This window comes from Equus caballus, chromosome 12, assembly GCF_041296265.1.
Source record: "Equus caballus isolate H_3958 breed thoroughbred chromosome 12, TB-T2T, whole genome shotgun sequence".
Taxonomy (NCBI): Eukaryota; Metazoa; Chordata; class Mammalia; order Perissodactyla; family Equidae; genus Equus; species Equus caballus.
In genome coordinates this window covers 5,987,431-6,002,226 of record NC_091695.1, presented here as the reverse complement: position 1 = coordinate 6,002,226, position 14,796 = coordinate 5,987,431, and the positions used below count along the sequence as shown (strand labels likewise).

The 14,796-nt window shown below is 34.8% G+C and overlaps 1 long non-coding RNA gene across 1 annotated transcript; it reads right to left on the bottom strand.

Annotated features, from left to right (window-relative positions):
• Positions 1 to 5,088: 5,088 nt before the first annotated feature.
• Positions 5,089 to 14,467, bottom strand: LOC138916389 (uncharacterized). The gene is made up of 3 exons (XR_011423620.1): positions 14,336 to 14,467; positions 11,776 to 11,824; positions 5,089 to 5,208 (listed from the first exon to the last, which is right to left on the bottom strand). It is a non-coding gene; the product is annotated as an uncharacterized lncRNA (long non-coding RNA).
• Positions 14,468 to 14,796: the final 329 nt, after the last annotated feature.

The window sequence follows — 14,796 nt, the reverse complement described above, 5'->3', positions numbered from 1 at the left end:
ATAAATTATATAACAAATGTTCAGCAGCGGTAAGTTCAAGTACTGTTCATTTTGCTTTTGCCCGGGATAAATATAAAGAAAAGAAAGAGGGAAGGAGGTTGCTGCAAGACAGAAAATAAATGAAGCTATTTTAATGAAAGCACACGATGTTGGAAAAATCCATCCATTTTGTAAATTTTGTTATCAACAGTAAACAAGGATACTCATATATATCCTGTGCAAAATACAGTAAGCAAGGACCTCTGGAACTCCAGACCATGAAGACTTATCTTTGAATATTTGGTACAGAAATTTAACTTCCTTTTCCAGGTTATTCATGCTGCACTTTATTATATATTTGATGCTGAGTTGCTGAATTTGAACTTGTTCAAATGGCATCAACCCTGCCTTGATCTGGTTGGCAGAAATAGTGAATATATGGCTTTTTACCCTCATGAAAGAGAAGATTCAATGTTGTTGAGAGGAGAGGGGCTGGTCTCTGTGGTGGCAATAGAACCAATTCTAGTTTATTTCCTCCAGTCTTGAGAACTTGGCAGAATATCCACCTAGCTCAGCCCCGGGACTTCAGGACAGAAACCCATTATGGGAACTCCTAGCGTTTATTATGTTGATACATCAGTAAGACTTTTGAATGACAGTTAGTAAATCTCCTTAATTCCCAGTCCTTAGTTCCGCATTAAAAGAGGTTAAAAAAAAATGGAACTCAACAATTGTTATCTAAGCACAGTTCGTTTTGTAAAGTGTATAGCGCTCTAAGACAAATAAGTGAAGCTTCAGTCCAGTTAAATATATTAAAACATAAGAGTAATTATGACATATTTTATGGTATATACTTTTTATGGTAGCTACTATAAAACTTTAGAAAGCAATTTGTAATACTAGGGAAATCATGGTTTTCTTTACTAATAGAATCATTATGAAGAAAACTTAACCTTAATAAAATTTCTAAAATGCCTCAAAAGTCAAATGTTGATGTGGATTTCCAGGTCCTATGGCTAGTTCTATTTAAAAAAAATAGTTTTACAAAATGAAAAAGAGAAGTAATAAAGTTTCTGTTTCTAGCAGCCCTCAAGCAGACTAACTCATGCTTGTAAAGATATTTCTCAGCATAAATGGGCTGTTAAAGAATGAACTTCACTTAATTCTGACCATAAAAACGTCATGTAGCTATGTGTTCTCATCTAAAATTGTTTCAAGAGTCTGCAAACAAGTCTCCTAAAAAATTAATGCCAGCTTTTATATGTTCTATTGCTTTTTGGTTTTTCAATACGTATCCTTACTCTATGTGGAAATATATTTTTATTCCCGACTTTCATTTCTCAGCATGTTTTCAGCTTTTCTAAAAGAACTATAAAATCAGAATCTGTCACTGCTACACAACATTTACGTATGCAATCTGCAGTTCAACTCTAACAATACTGGGGGCAACTCATGTAGAAGAATAAATTATTTTCTAGACCTTGTAGGAGAGGTATCTCTTTATTTTCACTCTTGAACTCCACTTAAAAGATTTGATGTTTTTATTATGATTAATATAACCTCTACCTCCAGAAAAATGAAGAAATATGGAATTTCACAGTACTGAAAAATGCTTAAACAGCTAGAGAATAGATATATAGATTATATATAATTTATATTATATGTAATTTATATTATATATAATTTTAAGACCACAAACTTGTTACCATACTGCTTATCAAAGACAAATGCCAAAACTATAGATTATTCACAAGAAAGTATATGCTAATGAGATAAAAATCTCATGTATTGGCCAACATAGTTTCAATTTATTGACATTATCATTAAAGTCTTACAAAATTCAGTTTAAAATAAATCCTGAGAGTGATTTGTAATAGTTATTTGAAAGCCATTTTGGTAGCAGAGCAAGCACTCTTGTTAAGGAGTAAAAATGCACAATTAAATTAATGTCAGAAATAAACTGGGCTCTTGGAAATTAGTGGGATACCATTAGGCATTCATAAGATAATTCAAAAATAAAAACTTTGTGCTTTATAGCTTAGAAGCGCTTTCACCTGTTTTCTCCTTTGTTGAGCCTTGAAAGAGTAATATGTGAGTGTATCTTAATGAATGTATCACAATTTTCCTGAGTAGTACATTTGTCTTTATGTAGAACTATTAATATTTTGAAACCATAAACAGGATAGAAAGGAAGAAAACAAACATGGAAAAGAGAAAAGAGAAAAAAGTAAATGGGTAAAACTACAAAACATGCTTAGATGGATTCATTTATATAGGGAACATGAATTACTTAATTGCAGGCAGTGTTCAAGGCTTTGGATATACAACTGTGAACAAAACAAAGTCATGTCGCATTTAATAGGGTAACCAATTCATCTCTGTTTGCCCAGACTTTCCTGGTTTTAGCACTGACATCCTGTATCCCAGAAACCACTTCGTTCAGGACAAACCAAGATGTCCCTCCTCTGGAACTTACCTTCTTATAATTGTCATCTTGATTCCTTGATTCCATGATTCATATTAATCTGTTTACCTCGTTGCTAATGGCAGTACCAGATAACACTGGCCACAAGTAAGCAGTAGCCAGAACACTTGTTTCTAAGATGGGCAAGGTCATAATAAGAGCAAATGTTGGTAACATCAAATTCTCTAGAATAATTTCTGGACAGCACTCTGTAGAGTGCAACAGAAGTAAAGAAAGCACAACTTGCCCTCAAGGAAGACTTATAGTCTGAGAATGTCAGCAATCATTATTACAGCTACCATTTCTAAGACGCCTGAGGTAGTCATCATCTCCAGTCCTTACAAAGCCCTATAAGGTGGGTGTTATCTCCCTTTAGGGATGAAGAAATTGAGAATAAACATTTTCCACTGCACAAAAATTAGAAAGAAAACCAAAGGTGAAAGAAGAGAATTAGAGTTTTCAGATGGCTATCGCAAGCTTCATTTAGCAGTGGCATTTATTGCTTAGAACAGAAAACTGTTAACATTCTCCTCAGAATATTTCATCTCTTGTATTCTATTAGATAACGTTCTCCTGGAAAACAGACTTCTCTTTGGGGACCCATTTTAGTAACTGGTCTTAGTCTTATTTGTTCCTTCAAATTTACTCATGAAATAGGTGGGCCAATACCATTGAAGCACTGGATTTGTTAATATGGCAATGTTTGAGATACTGACTGACATTGAATTTCACAGAAGAACTTCAAATGGAAAACATTATGGATCAGCTAGCTTCCAAAGAAGAACATCACTCAATCAACACTATTTTTATCACAATTAATAAGTTTTAGGTATATATTTTTTGGATTGCATTTTGATTTACTTTTTATATTCTACTCAAATGTCGTTGATGGATATATTTCTGAGTAACACAGTAGCTAAAGGATCATATTCCTGTCCCTTTCCATAAAAAAAAAATGCTCCATACCAACCTCAATAGTTCTTTAACTTCTCATTATGTAAACTGTTTTCATGAAGTCAATAAAATTTTTCACTTTATCTTTCTTAGAATATAACACGTGTTATATTCTAAGTCTAAACTACTTAAGAGGTAAATATTAGGCAACAATTTTTCACTTGCCAAGTACCTAAAAGAGAGAAAAAAGGCTTAATTATTGAAAATGGCGATTCAAATGATAATTCTGAATAAAAAATATTTAATTATCCCAGCCAAGTACTGCTGAGAAATTTAAATCTCTGTACTTCAATTTCTGGTAGTTATTTTTCATACTTAGTAAAAGTATTACTTTTGGTAAATTATGAATGCAACCAAAGTGAAGATATCAGAAAAATAGATGGAACCATAAGATAATTAATTGGTTAATACGGACCAACATTGAAATACAGTGGAAAAGTTGTCTCTCCACATAAAGGCAAGAATGACAGACTTGTGAATGGGATGCTAGTTGCAGACCTTTTAATATGGCATAAGTAGTTAGTTTTAAATCTTTGACCCCATTCAGGATCTTTTCTTTCCTAAATATATTTATTCATGAAACATTCCATGAGTGCTTTCTATATTCGAACAATCCGTAAAGTTGTTAGGAATACAAAGAATAGGGCACAGGCTACCTTCAAGGACTGTTAAACTATTACAAATACAGTATGAGACACTGAGTGGAAGAGGCAGTGCATATTATGTAAGCAGAGAGAAGGGCAATAGACTGAGCTGTGTGGTTGAGGGAAGGGGAATTGGTTTTGCTTCTTATATGAAGTGATGCCTGGACTGAGCCCTAGTGGATGAATAGGAGTTAGCTAGGAGGAAAGAGGTGATATATCAGCTTTCCCAGTACAATCTACAGCTAAGTCAGGGAACAAGCAACATCATATATGATAGAATGTGTATGAAAGAGGTTTGATGTTACTAGTGCAAAACTTGCAATTTGGAGATTGCAAAAGACTAAAGCTAAGACAATGATCGAAGACCTTGCAGAACATGTTGACCCTATTGGATGTAGCTAATAGATGATGATGAATTAGCTTATAGATGATGATGAAGTATTAACGTTTTCTAAGTAGTACTCAACTTAGATTTGAGATTTGGCTAGGGTACTTGCATGGCAGAAGAGGAGACTTTTGGGGTTAACAAGACGGGGGCAGAGAGAAACCCATTTTGGCGGGTGTTTCACTACTGCAGTGAAGTTATTATTAGTGAAAATTATCATCCAGATGTTTTGAAGTGTCCATTTAAAAAAACAAAATCAAGCTGAGTTAGCTGGACCTGGTGTCTCATTGGATGTTGGGGAGAGGAGAGGGAGTCAAGATTTCTCATATTTGTTAACTAGTTGAAATATGGGGGCTAGTGGAAGTTAGAAGATAATGCTTATAGTTGGCAGCTGAAATAAAACAAGTTGTTCTGGGTAAGGGCTGGGGAGGAAGGTTATGCCTGTACTAGGTTTTGGATATATGGAGTTTGAATACCTATGGGAAATCCGTGTAGAGTTGTCTGGAAGGAAACATTTCTGGACTAGCAATATCAATCTTGCAGTCATTAATATAAAATTTGTTGTGAAAACTGAGAGAGTGAATGAGACTCACCCAATAAGCAATACAAGAAGTCTGGTGAGTAGCAGATAGTACTGTGAAAAATAACAACATTTGATATGTGTGGGAAGGAAGAGAAAACCATTTATTCAAAATCCATTAAAGAAATACTCGTTGAGTCTTTACAGCATGCCAATCCTCATGCTAGACCGTGGTGTTATCACTTTAAGGATGAGACCGAGGCTAAAAAGGGAAGACAAATGACACAGATAATTATTTAATTACAGCTATGATACATGCTATAAAGTAAAATTGCAAGAATAGATAATTAAGAATGTAAAACAAGGGAGCTTGTTCTAGTCTGGGAGGGTTCTTTAAAGTAGTGGCTCTTAAGGGAAGATGAGGAGAATGAATGGCTGTGAGGTGTGTGGCAAGAGTGGTGGAGGCAGAGAGCCTTTGAAATAGAGGAACCGGTGTGGGTTAAGGTCCTGAGTCTTAAGGAAGCAGATGGAAAAGAAAACAAACAAGAGAAAAGTTCAGAGGAGAACCAGGGGAAGATTTATGATAGCCAGACAAATAGTGTTTGTGAAGCGCATAAATCCAATAATCTAAGAAATTTTAAAACAGTCACTGAACTTGGCAATTGAGAAGTTAGTGATAGCTTTAGAACAGATTTAGGAAATGTTTGTATGTATTGGCTGGGTTGCAGTGAGAAGAGAAAAGGCTGTATTATGGTGGAGAGAGAAATTAATTGACAGGGCAGAGCCGGAGACAATGAGATAGATTGTTTTGAAGGAATTTGAAAGGAAAAATGGAAGTAGAGAGATTAGTGGTGATTGACATTAACTAGAAGGAGAAGACAGAGAACAAGGGAAGTTGCTAGACTAAGGGATTTAGATGTTATTCAAGAGGCAATAAGGCAGCCATGAAAAAGAAAAATACATATCGACCAATATTTTTGTCAGAATGATTACTTATGAGAATGAAATGGGAAATAAGCAAAATTAGAAATCCCAATTTAGCTAGGCTTGAAGAAATGATGGGAAAATGCCTCAGATTTTTTTAAAATCAACTCTCTACTTTCTGATCTATATTACATGACTGGCCCATCAGTAGTCAGAGACAAAGAGAATTTTCTGAGGAATCATGGACTCCTGATCTCTATATTCAGTCTGGCTTATAAATTATGATGGTTTGAAAGAACGAGAAACAAATACTTTTGATAAGTTCCCTGAATGGCTAATTAATCCATTTTAGGAGGTTCTTTCATCCTGTGATATACAGTAAAGTAATAAAATTTGCATTTTATGGAAGAACAATGAAACATGAAATTCAAAATACTACAGAGTCCATTTGGGGAATGAAATTAGGTTGTCATCTATTAAATAACTTATTAATTAATGTCATAGTAGCTCAGAGCAAAAGAGTACAGTTGTAGTCTTCCAGATAAGAACTATGATGAATGGAAGGAATGCAAGCTTTTAAACTTGTGAGTAGAGTACAGAAGAGAATTTCAAGGAGTAGTGGAAGCTCCCATATGGAATGAAGGAAGCCTCTGGAGACCAGATTATAGGCAACTGTCTGGCTGTAAATATCAAGACATAGACAAGCAGTGATGTAATACATCTCTTCCATCTCAAGGGCCTTTTGTTTAATGTTTAGTTGCATCACACATGTTATGAGTCCAAGGATACGAAAACTTTTCAAAATTTTTGGTACTTGTTCCAAGAGAAATAATATTAAATTGGTAAGTAAATGACAGTGATTTCTAATTTATTTTTCCATAGAACATTATTTACAAACTATCTGTTCATGCTGGTATGGCAAAATATGGTAATATATATTATCACACGATAATAAATTTACTTTTGTATTAATAGGTAGCATTTTGAAAAGCTTTTAAGCAAGGAGACCCGAAACCTCCTTGCTGAGTCATGATCACTGGGTTTGCCATGCTTGGGGTGCAGATCAGAGTGAAATATTGCTATGCTAGCTATTACGTAATGGAAAAATCAAGTCATGAGCAGGTAAACACCTGGATTAAGAACATAAATGTTAGAATTGGGGACACAGAAGAGGCAAAAAAGAAAAAGGAGTTTTGAATCAGACACAGGGCCTTTGAAAAGAATTACAGTCTCTTAGTCTGTAAACCTAACACTCATGGTTTGGACTCTCCATTGGTTTCTTTATGCTTCTTTGACTGGATGCTTACCAGCACAGCATCCATGGAAGTCCATTATCATTTCATTTCATGCCTTCTTAATGTGTCACAAAATGGAAAATCTAGTGTATAATTTAGACAGACTCCCTGCCTGAAGTTGATGATCTTTACTTTCCATATTTTAATTGATTAATTAAAATTCATTGTCTAAACTCTGTTTATACCCAATGAATCAAATATGTGTATTGAGTTTTTACCTTAACCCCTTATCTTTTTATTCTTTTGGTCCCCAAAATGTGACCACAAACATGTTTGCCAAACAAATGATTTTTGTTGTTCTTTATTTTATTTTATACCTGGAAATTGTTGTTCAGCTGTTCCATGGCTATGGAAAATGTCCTACATTTAAAAATATTTGTTTTATATGCTTCCTTTAAGGGTTTGGCACAAACGCTTTGTTATTTAATCATCATTTCCTTGAATCAAGTCACATCCTATTAGATTTACCCATTTGTCATTGAGTTCCAGTCATAAGAAATTTTGGAATAGACATATGAGCTTAAAGGAAAGAGGTAGAATGGTATCCACACCATTGCCTCTGTTCCAATTCCAATTATTTAGGTTTTCAATTTCAAGTGTTTTTTGTTCTTAGTAACTACCCAATCACTAATTACAATATTTTTGCTTTTATTTTCAGGTTCCAAATTTTCATAAATAATGAAAAATTTTGACTTCTTTTAAACTGCATGGCTCCAATATTTGCGTGAGTGGATGTATATGTGTGTATGTATGTGTGGGTGTACTTCCATGGGCTTCTTTCCCATACTTTTATTCTCCTTTCTTTTGCTACTCACCAGTACAACTTCCATTAGTCTTTAAACGTGTAAAAGAATAGTTTTTCTTGTCTAGTAGTTTCATAGTTTAAAACTTTGGCACAGGAGAGGGCCAGATAATGTGCCTTTTCTTTATTAATTTGTGCACTTGCTTCTGACAGATTCAAAATATTGAAAATATAATGGTATTGACTTTAAAGCCACGTTAGTTTTCAGTATATTTTTCTTTTCCTTCTGAGAAAAACTTCTTTCCCAGTATGTCCTTTGTGCATCTACATTGTTGATTAATAATAATTAACATTAATTATAGTCTTAATAAAATCATAATAGCTAACATTTATTGAATTCTCAGTTCAGACCACTCTAAGTTTCATGAATTTGATTCCATATTCCTCAACATTCCTAATTGCCCCCAATATTAAGACAAAGCACTATGTTTTATTGAGAAAAATAGGAATGAGTGTGATGACTCCACCCCAGCTGAGAAAAACTAGGACCAAAATTGCATATCTTATTATTCTTCTTCTCCCAATGCCCATTCTTGAGGAACTCTGCCGCTATACTTGTTACTTACATAAAAAGACTTCTTTATTAAATCCTGTTTGATGAATAAGTCCCTCAAAGAAAGAACTGAAGAAAGCGGTTAATAAATCTATAATTTCGCTCAGCCTGTCTTAGGTCCGTAAAAGGGAATATGCCTATAAAGATTAATCACACACAAACCTGTGGTCCTAAACTATTTCTGTGTCTTGAAAATGTGTTTCACAGTTACAGAACCTTTTCAGTGACCTTAAGCTGAGACCTTAAAAAGTAGCCCTGAGGAAATCCATTAGGGATATAAAAGGAATAAATGTAAAGAGCAGAGTTTGTAGTTTTGTAAAGTTGATGCCAAGTCCTCCTCTCTTCTTGACACTTCTAATGACTGTCTTACTAAACAGAGCTGAGTTAATATGAGGTCTTGGGACTTCGCCTCCTGGCTTCAATCATATTTCTGCCTAGCAGTGTGTTTTCAGTCTGAAGACTTTTAAAACATGTCTAAAATGATGCAGTTTACAGAGTTTTGAGTTTGCTTTGTTTTTTTCCTAGAACTTGGCGGGGGGGAGTCTCAAGAAATGGAAAGCTTGATTTTATTATGCTGAAACACAAAGGTGTCACACATGAAGATGCAATGAATTTTAAAGTAAAATGCATGCACCAGTCACCAAACACCATAGAATTAAGCCAGTTAATTTAAAAAGAAACTTTTGCAAAACTTAGCTACTCTTATTTCCTGGTTTGAAACTTCTTTATAGTTTGTGAGTGTTTTTGCCCCAATATTCTTCCTACTGTTTACTCAGCTTTGCTCTAAAATTCCTTTTTAAGGGATTAGAAGGGATCTTGAAAGTCCCAGACCTATTTTCAATGTGACCTCTTTTCTGTCAGGTTCCTTTTTAGCATCATTCCATCCCTATGATTTTTCTAAAGTATATTGGCAGAAATCCTTTGAAATCTCAGAACGACTGACCAGGAAGCAACAGATATATCAGGAATTTTGCAAACTATACAGTCAATCTCCAGATCAATCATGTGATTCTCTAAGAGGCAGAATGCCACTTTTAAAAAAAGTTTATTTGAATCAGGGTCAGCAAACTACTACCTGCCTGTCAATGACCACTGCTAGTAAACAAAGTTTCCTTGGAACTCAGTCATGCCCGTTGGTTTATGCATTCATTGTCTATGGCTGCTTTCACACTACAGTAGCAGAGTTGAGTACATCATGTACCACACAACAACCTTTTTAGTCAACAACACACTGCATATAGGAGGATGGTCTAAGATTAGTACCCTATATCCTAGGTGTGTAGTAGCTAACCATCTAGGTTTGTGTAAGTACAATATATGATGTTTGCACAACAAAGAAACAACCTAATGACGCATTTCTCAGAACGTTATCTCCATCATTAAGCCACACATGACTGTAGTTGCATTTGGGGCCATGTGTCATGAAAAACCTAAAATATTTGTTATTTGACCCTTTACAGATAGTTTACAAACCCCTGCTGTAGAAGATGGAAATTAATCAGTCTCTTCAATCATGAGCAGTCACTTATGTAGTATTAAATGATTTGTAGTGGTTTGACTTTGAAGTCTGATATTTGCATTCTTTAAAACTTCCTTCCACTATCTTATTTCTGCACTGCCCATTATTAGTATATTATAGGCTGAAAGAGCATGTTATTTATGAATAAGTGAAATATCACTTCGGACACTCTCCCATGACAAAGTATTATCTTTGAGTTTCCTTCAGAACTTCCTTGATTGCAGAATTTATTACCACCTTCAATATTTTTCACTGCATCAGAGAAAATTAAAAAGAATCTTGTTATCCAAAGAAAACCAGCCAATAGATTTTGATCAAGAAGGCTTTCTTTGTATAAAGAAAGGAAGACAGCCAATGCCTCTGAAATGTTAAGTGAGCATTCCCTAGAAACCTCCACATTATCCTATGCTAAGCTTACATGTTGATTAGATGCTTCAGTTAAATGCTGTTTTCCTGAAGAAATATTTATTTTGCTGTGTTAATGATTCTCTTTCAACTAGAATTATTAGGGGAATATAGTCAGGCCTAAAAATAAAAAAGACAGGTGTTCAGACAACGATGACAAATTTAAACGGCTTGATTACTTCTCTGTGGTAGATGATTTGTTTTATTGTCTGAAATAACACAATTACATTGGGTTCTTCTTCCATCTAAGGGAAGATAAAAGAATAAATTAAGCTGGCTTCAAGTACATTTTGAATAATAATTGCAGAAGATTTGAAAGTTGGCAGGCCAGTTGAAATGTGCCCAAAATTCACTAAAACTAATATCTAATATTTTGAGGATTCTGACTTGACATATATTTCGGCTTTTCATCTATCTTCCAAGTGCTTTTGAACAAGTTGCAGATCTCCGTTTGGAATAATGAGCAATAAGGAAATTTTTCTTTGCCCAGTAATCCAAAAGTAGAGATAAGAAAAGCTCTTACCTGGATAATTTTTCCATAAAGATTCTATCCATAACCTTTGCTTTCTGCTTTAAACGTCTAGCTCAGCCTTTCCCACTTCTGATTCTACATTAGAAGCACCTTGGAAGGTTTTTTAAAATTGTGATAGTCGACCTCCATGCATACTTTAGAGATTTTGATTGAACTGGTTTAGGATGGAGCCAAAGCATCAATATTTTTTTAAAGATCCCCTCGTAATTCTAATATACACTAGAGTTGAAAACTGCTGGTATAAATGCCTTAGTAACTACAGGCAGACAGATCCTAGGAAATGATATATCCCATGGAAACCTAGTTTCTAACACTGCATGTGAGCAGATTACTAGAATTTACTTCCCAGATTAATAATAATACTTTACGTGTATATGATATACCATTTGCCTTGTGATTTCATACTCAACCAACACTTGCTGATGGCTTAATGAATATAAACTGACTACCTGTGCAAAGCATGGTAATCAGTTGTCAACTATGAGCTTTTATAAGAATGAGTTTAAATGGCTATCGTAATCCTTGAGGCTAAAAGTAGTTAATACATTTAATATTGTGAGTACAGATGGGACCTGGGATGTAGGAATAAAGAAAGTTATGATTTCCCAGCTGTGGACATCTTTAAGAATAAGGCAGTCATATGCCTTTTCTGGGGTAAGAAAGATAGAAACTTCACTGAAGACAGGCAGTTGAATTTCACAGATAACTAGCCAAGGGTTCCTCCTGTCATCTGCCTTTCCTGGGGCAGAGAAGATAAGCAGAGGGAGGCGGACCAAGGAGCTTCACAGCCAGGCTTTACCTATATGGTCTCATCTTGTGATGCGGCTCCTGGATATTTCCAGTGAAACCTATGATGAAAATAATGTCTTAAGATGATCCTAGGATAAAGAATGAAAATAAGAACACCTCAAAATAGCTTTATTCCTCCACAAATGTAATTAAATGAATTCTAATATCTCAATATTTTTATTGTCCTTTCTCATTAGAAAATTAGCCTGTAACCTGAAAGTCATTCATTTGCTCATTTATTCAATTCAATCTATAGCTCTTTTCAAAATATTGTCTTATCCCAAGTATTTCTTTCATTATCAATATTGAAATTTCTTACATGCTTAATCTTGTTACTATTCTTCCTTCTTGCCTTCCTCTCTTCCTCCCTTCCTCTTTCCTTCTTTCTTTCTTCTCCTTTTTTCTTTATTCTTTGTTTTATTTTTTAAATTACAAAATTAATACATACTGTTGTAACAGAAGAACCAATAGAATACAAAAATATGTAAAGATGACACATCATCAACTATGTATCCTAGGTAACCAACATTAAAAGTCTGTTTATCTTTCTCATGATTAGTTTGCTCAAGCTACTGCTATGAAATATATATATTTGTAATTTTATATATATATATGTATTATTATATATGATATATTTGTTTCCTTCAGGGGAATAAATGTCTCCTGTAGCAGCAACTATGTAAGTAACTGATAGTGAAGTCCTTAGAAGTTAGGCCCCTCGATTTAGAATTCCTGATTGAATCTTGCCTCATCACTCACTAGAAAGGAAATAAGCTCTGAAGCCTCAGGCCATTCATCTGTAAAATGGGAATAATAGCCTGACCACACCGTAGAGTAGTCATGGGATTTTATGTGAAGTGATGTATGTATAAAGGATATTAGGATGGATTCTGGCACCTAGACAATTACAAACAAAGCATGACTTTTATCACCAATCAACTATCATACCAATTAACTTATACATTTTAGAAAAGAGAAAATTTCCAAGTTGTTTTTCTCCAATCTGTGCAAGAGATATATTCCAAAGCACTAAGATAGGACAGCCTACAACAAGACCTCACAGGAGCCAAGTGGGCCCAGAGCTGTCACAGTTTTATTTCAGGGACTTGCTTGACTTAAGTTGAATGTGAATGACTATTTTAAACTCATGCTCTATAGAAAGATATTCAAACCAAAGATAGAAATTGGTGCTTATGCCACAGCACAGTGATTGTTTTTCAGATATTTTGTCCACAGGGGATGGGTTGAATATGTGCAGGTGGGGTGAGGTGACCGGCTTACCTGAGTAAATAAGCAGACCTAGTAAGAAAGCAATGACTTTTCATTTTCTCAAGCCCTTTCCTGAGAAAACCTTACCTCACTCTTTAAGAGAGAGAGGCTCTCATTGTCAAAGAACTAGCTACTCTGTTTCATATGGCTTGGTATACATCCTATTGTCAATGCTAAAGGTATAGTACGTTCTCAGTAGACGTGGATGGATGGATAGATGGACAGATGGATGACCGGATGGATGAATAAACGGTGTGGCCCTCCCACCCAACTCCTGCTTTCTGTTAAAAAGACTAAGTCCACACAGCGCTGTACTTAGAAGCATGCCTCTGAGGTTAGTCACAATGTCTCTAAGAAATTCTCATTCTTGGAATGGCACTAAGTTTTCTCATCTCCTAATTGGATCTCATAATCTCCCAATATTAAGGTGATTAGATTACTTGAGATGTATGTGTGAAAAAATAGTTTTCCATTTAATAATTATTACTGACTGAGGAGTTTTACTAAAATGAAATGGAATAGAATGATGCACTAAAAATTGAGTTTTATATGGATCTGACACAATATAGGAGATTATGAAATATTTAACGAATAAGTAAGTGAATACGTGAAAGGATAAAGACATCTAGATAAAATTAAATCAAGGCTGACCCTCTATTCACTCTCAGTAAGCCTAGAATTACTGGTGGAGGATGATTATTTGCATATTTTACAAGGAGTCGTCAAACTTACAGCTGTGGGCCGAATCCATCCCCCCCCCCCCCCACCTTGTTTATATACGGCTGATGTCAATACAAAATGTATGGAAATTTATTTTCCCTCTGGATATCTAAGTGCCTATATAATAGTCTCAATTTTGCCTCTTGGCCCACAAAACCTAAAATATTTACTCTCTAGTCGTGTACAAAAATTTTGCTGATCCCACATTATGCTATAAGCTGTGAGAATGGTGGGCCAGATTCGATGTATATACTCTTATCTACTCAGCACCTAGCTCTCTGCCTGGCACAGAGTAGACATGCACTCAGTGACTTTTCAATGGATGAATAAATAAATAAATGTATGAACACATTCTTCGCTTTACTCCTTAAACCCACATGTGCCATCTTCAAAATAGAAAATATTTATCATCAGAGTTCTCAAAAACATACCTTTAAAATTTTATCAATATAGGAAAGAGTAATTTTAAAAATATGGCCATGTTTTTTATATTTGAATTGTTCAAGAACATTTCAGAAACATAGTATATGTAATGATAGGAAACTATTTTTTGGTTGCCTGGAGAGGTAGAATGTACTTACGTCTCTATTTCATGGTTGAGATTCGTGCGGTGTGTACTTCCACCTATGGATATTGCGGGAAAGGTTATTTTAAAAAGCAGAAGAGCCTTCTTAGGAATGGAGTTTACCAGGAAGCATTTGTCTTTGGCTGGCCCTTCCCTTTCCTCTTGTAAAATTGCAGGTGGAGAGAATTGCACATCCAGTTATGCTAATGAAACGGCACAGGAGGCTTCCTGGTTTCACTCTGTAGATTCACAGTTAGGGAAGATTTCCTCTTAATACAGTTCCCTGGGCTATAAGAGCTGTGTATGACTTAAAACTTAGCACTTCCGAGATTCTCAATATAAATAGAACAGTCGATTTAATTCTATGTGCCTTTTATTGCTATTTATAAAATCTATCAGCCTCCATTTTCATATTTCTTTCCCCCTTTGTTTCCGTGGTTGAAAATTTTCTTTTTCATTTTGGTTATCTGATTTTCT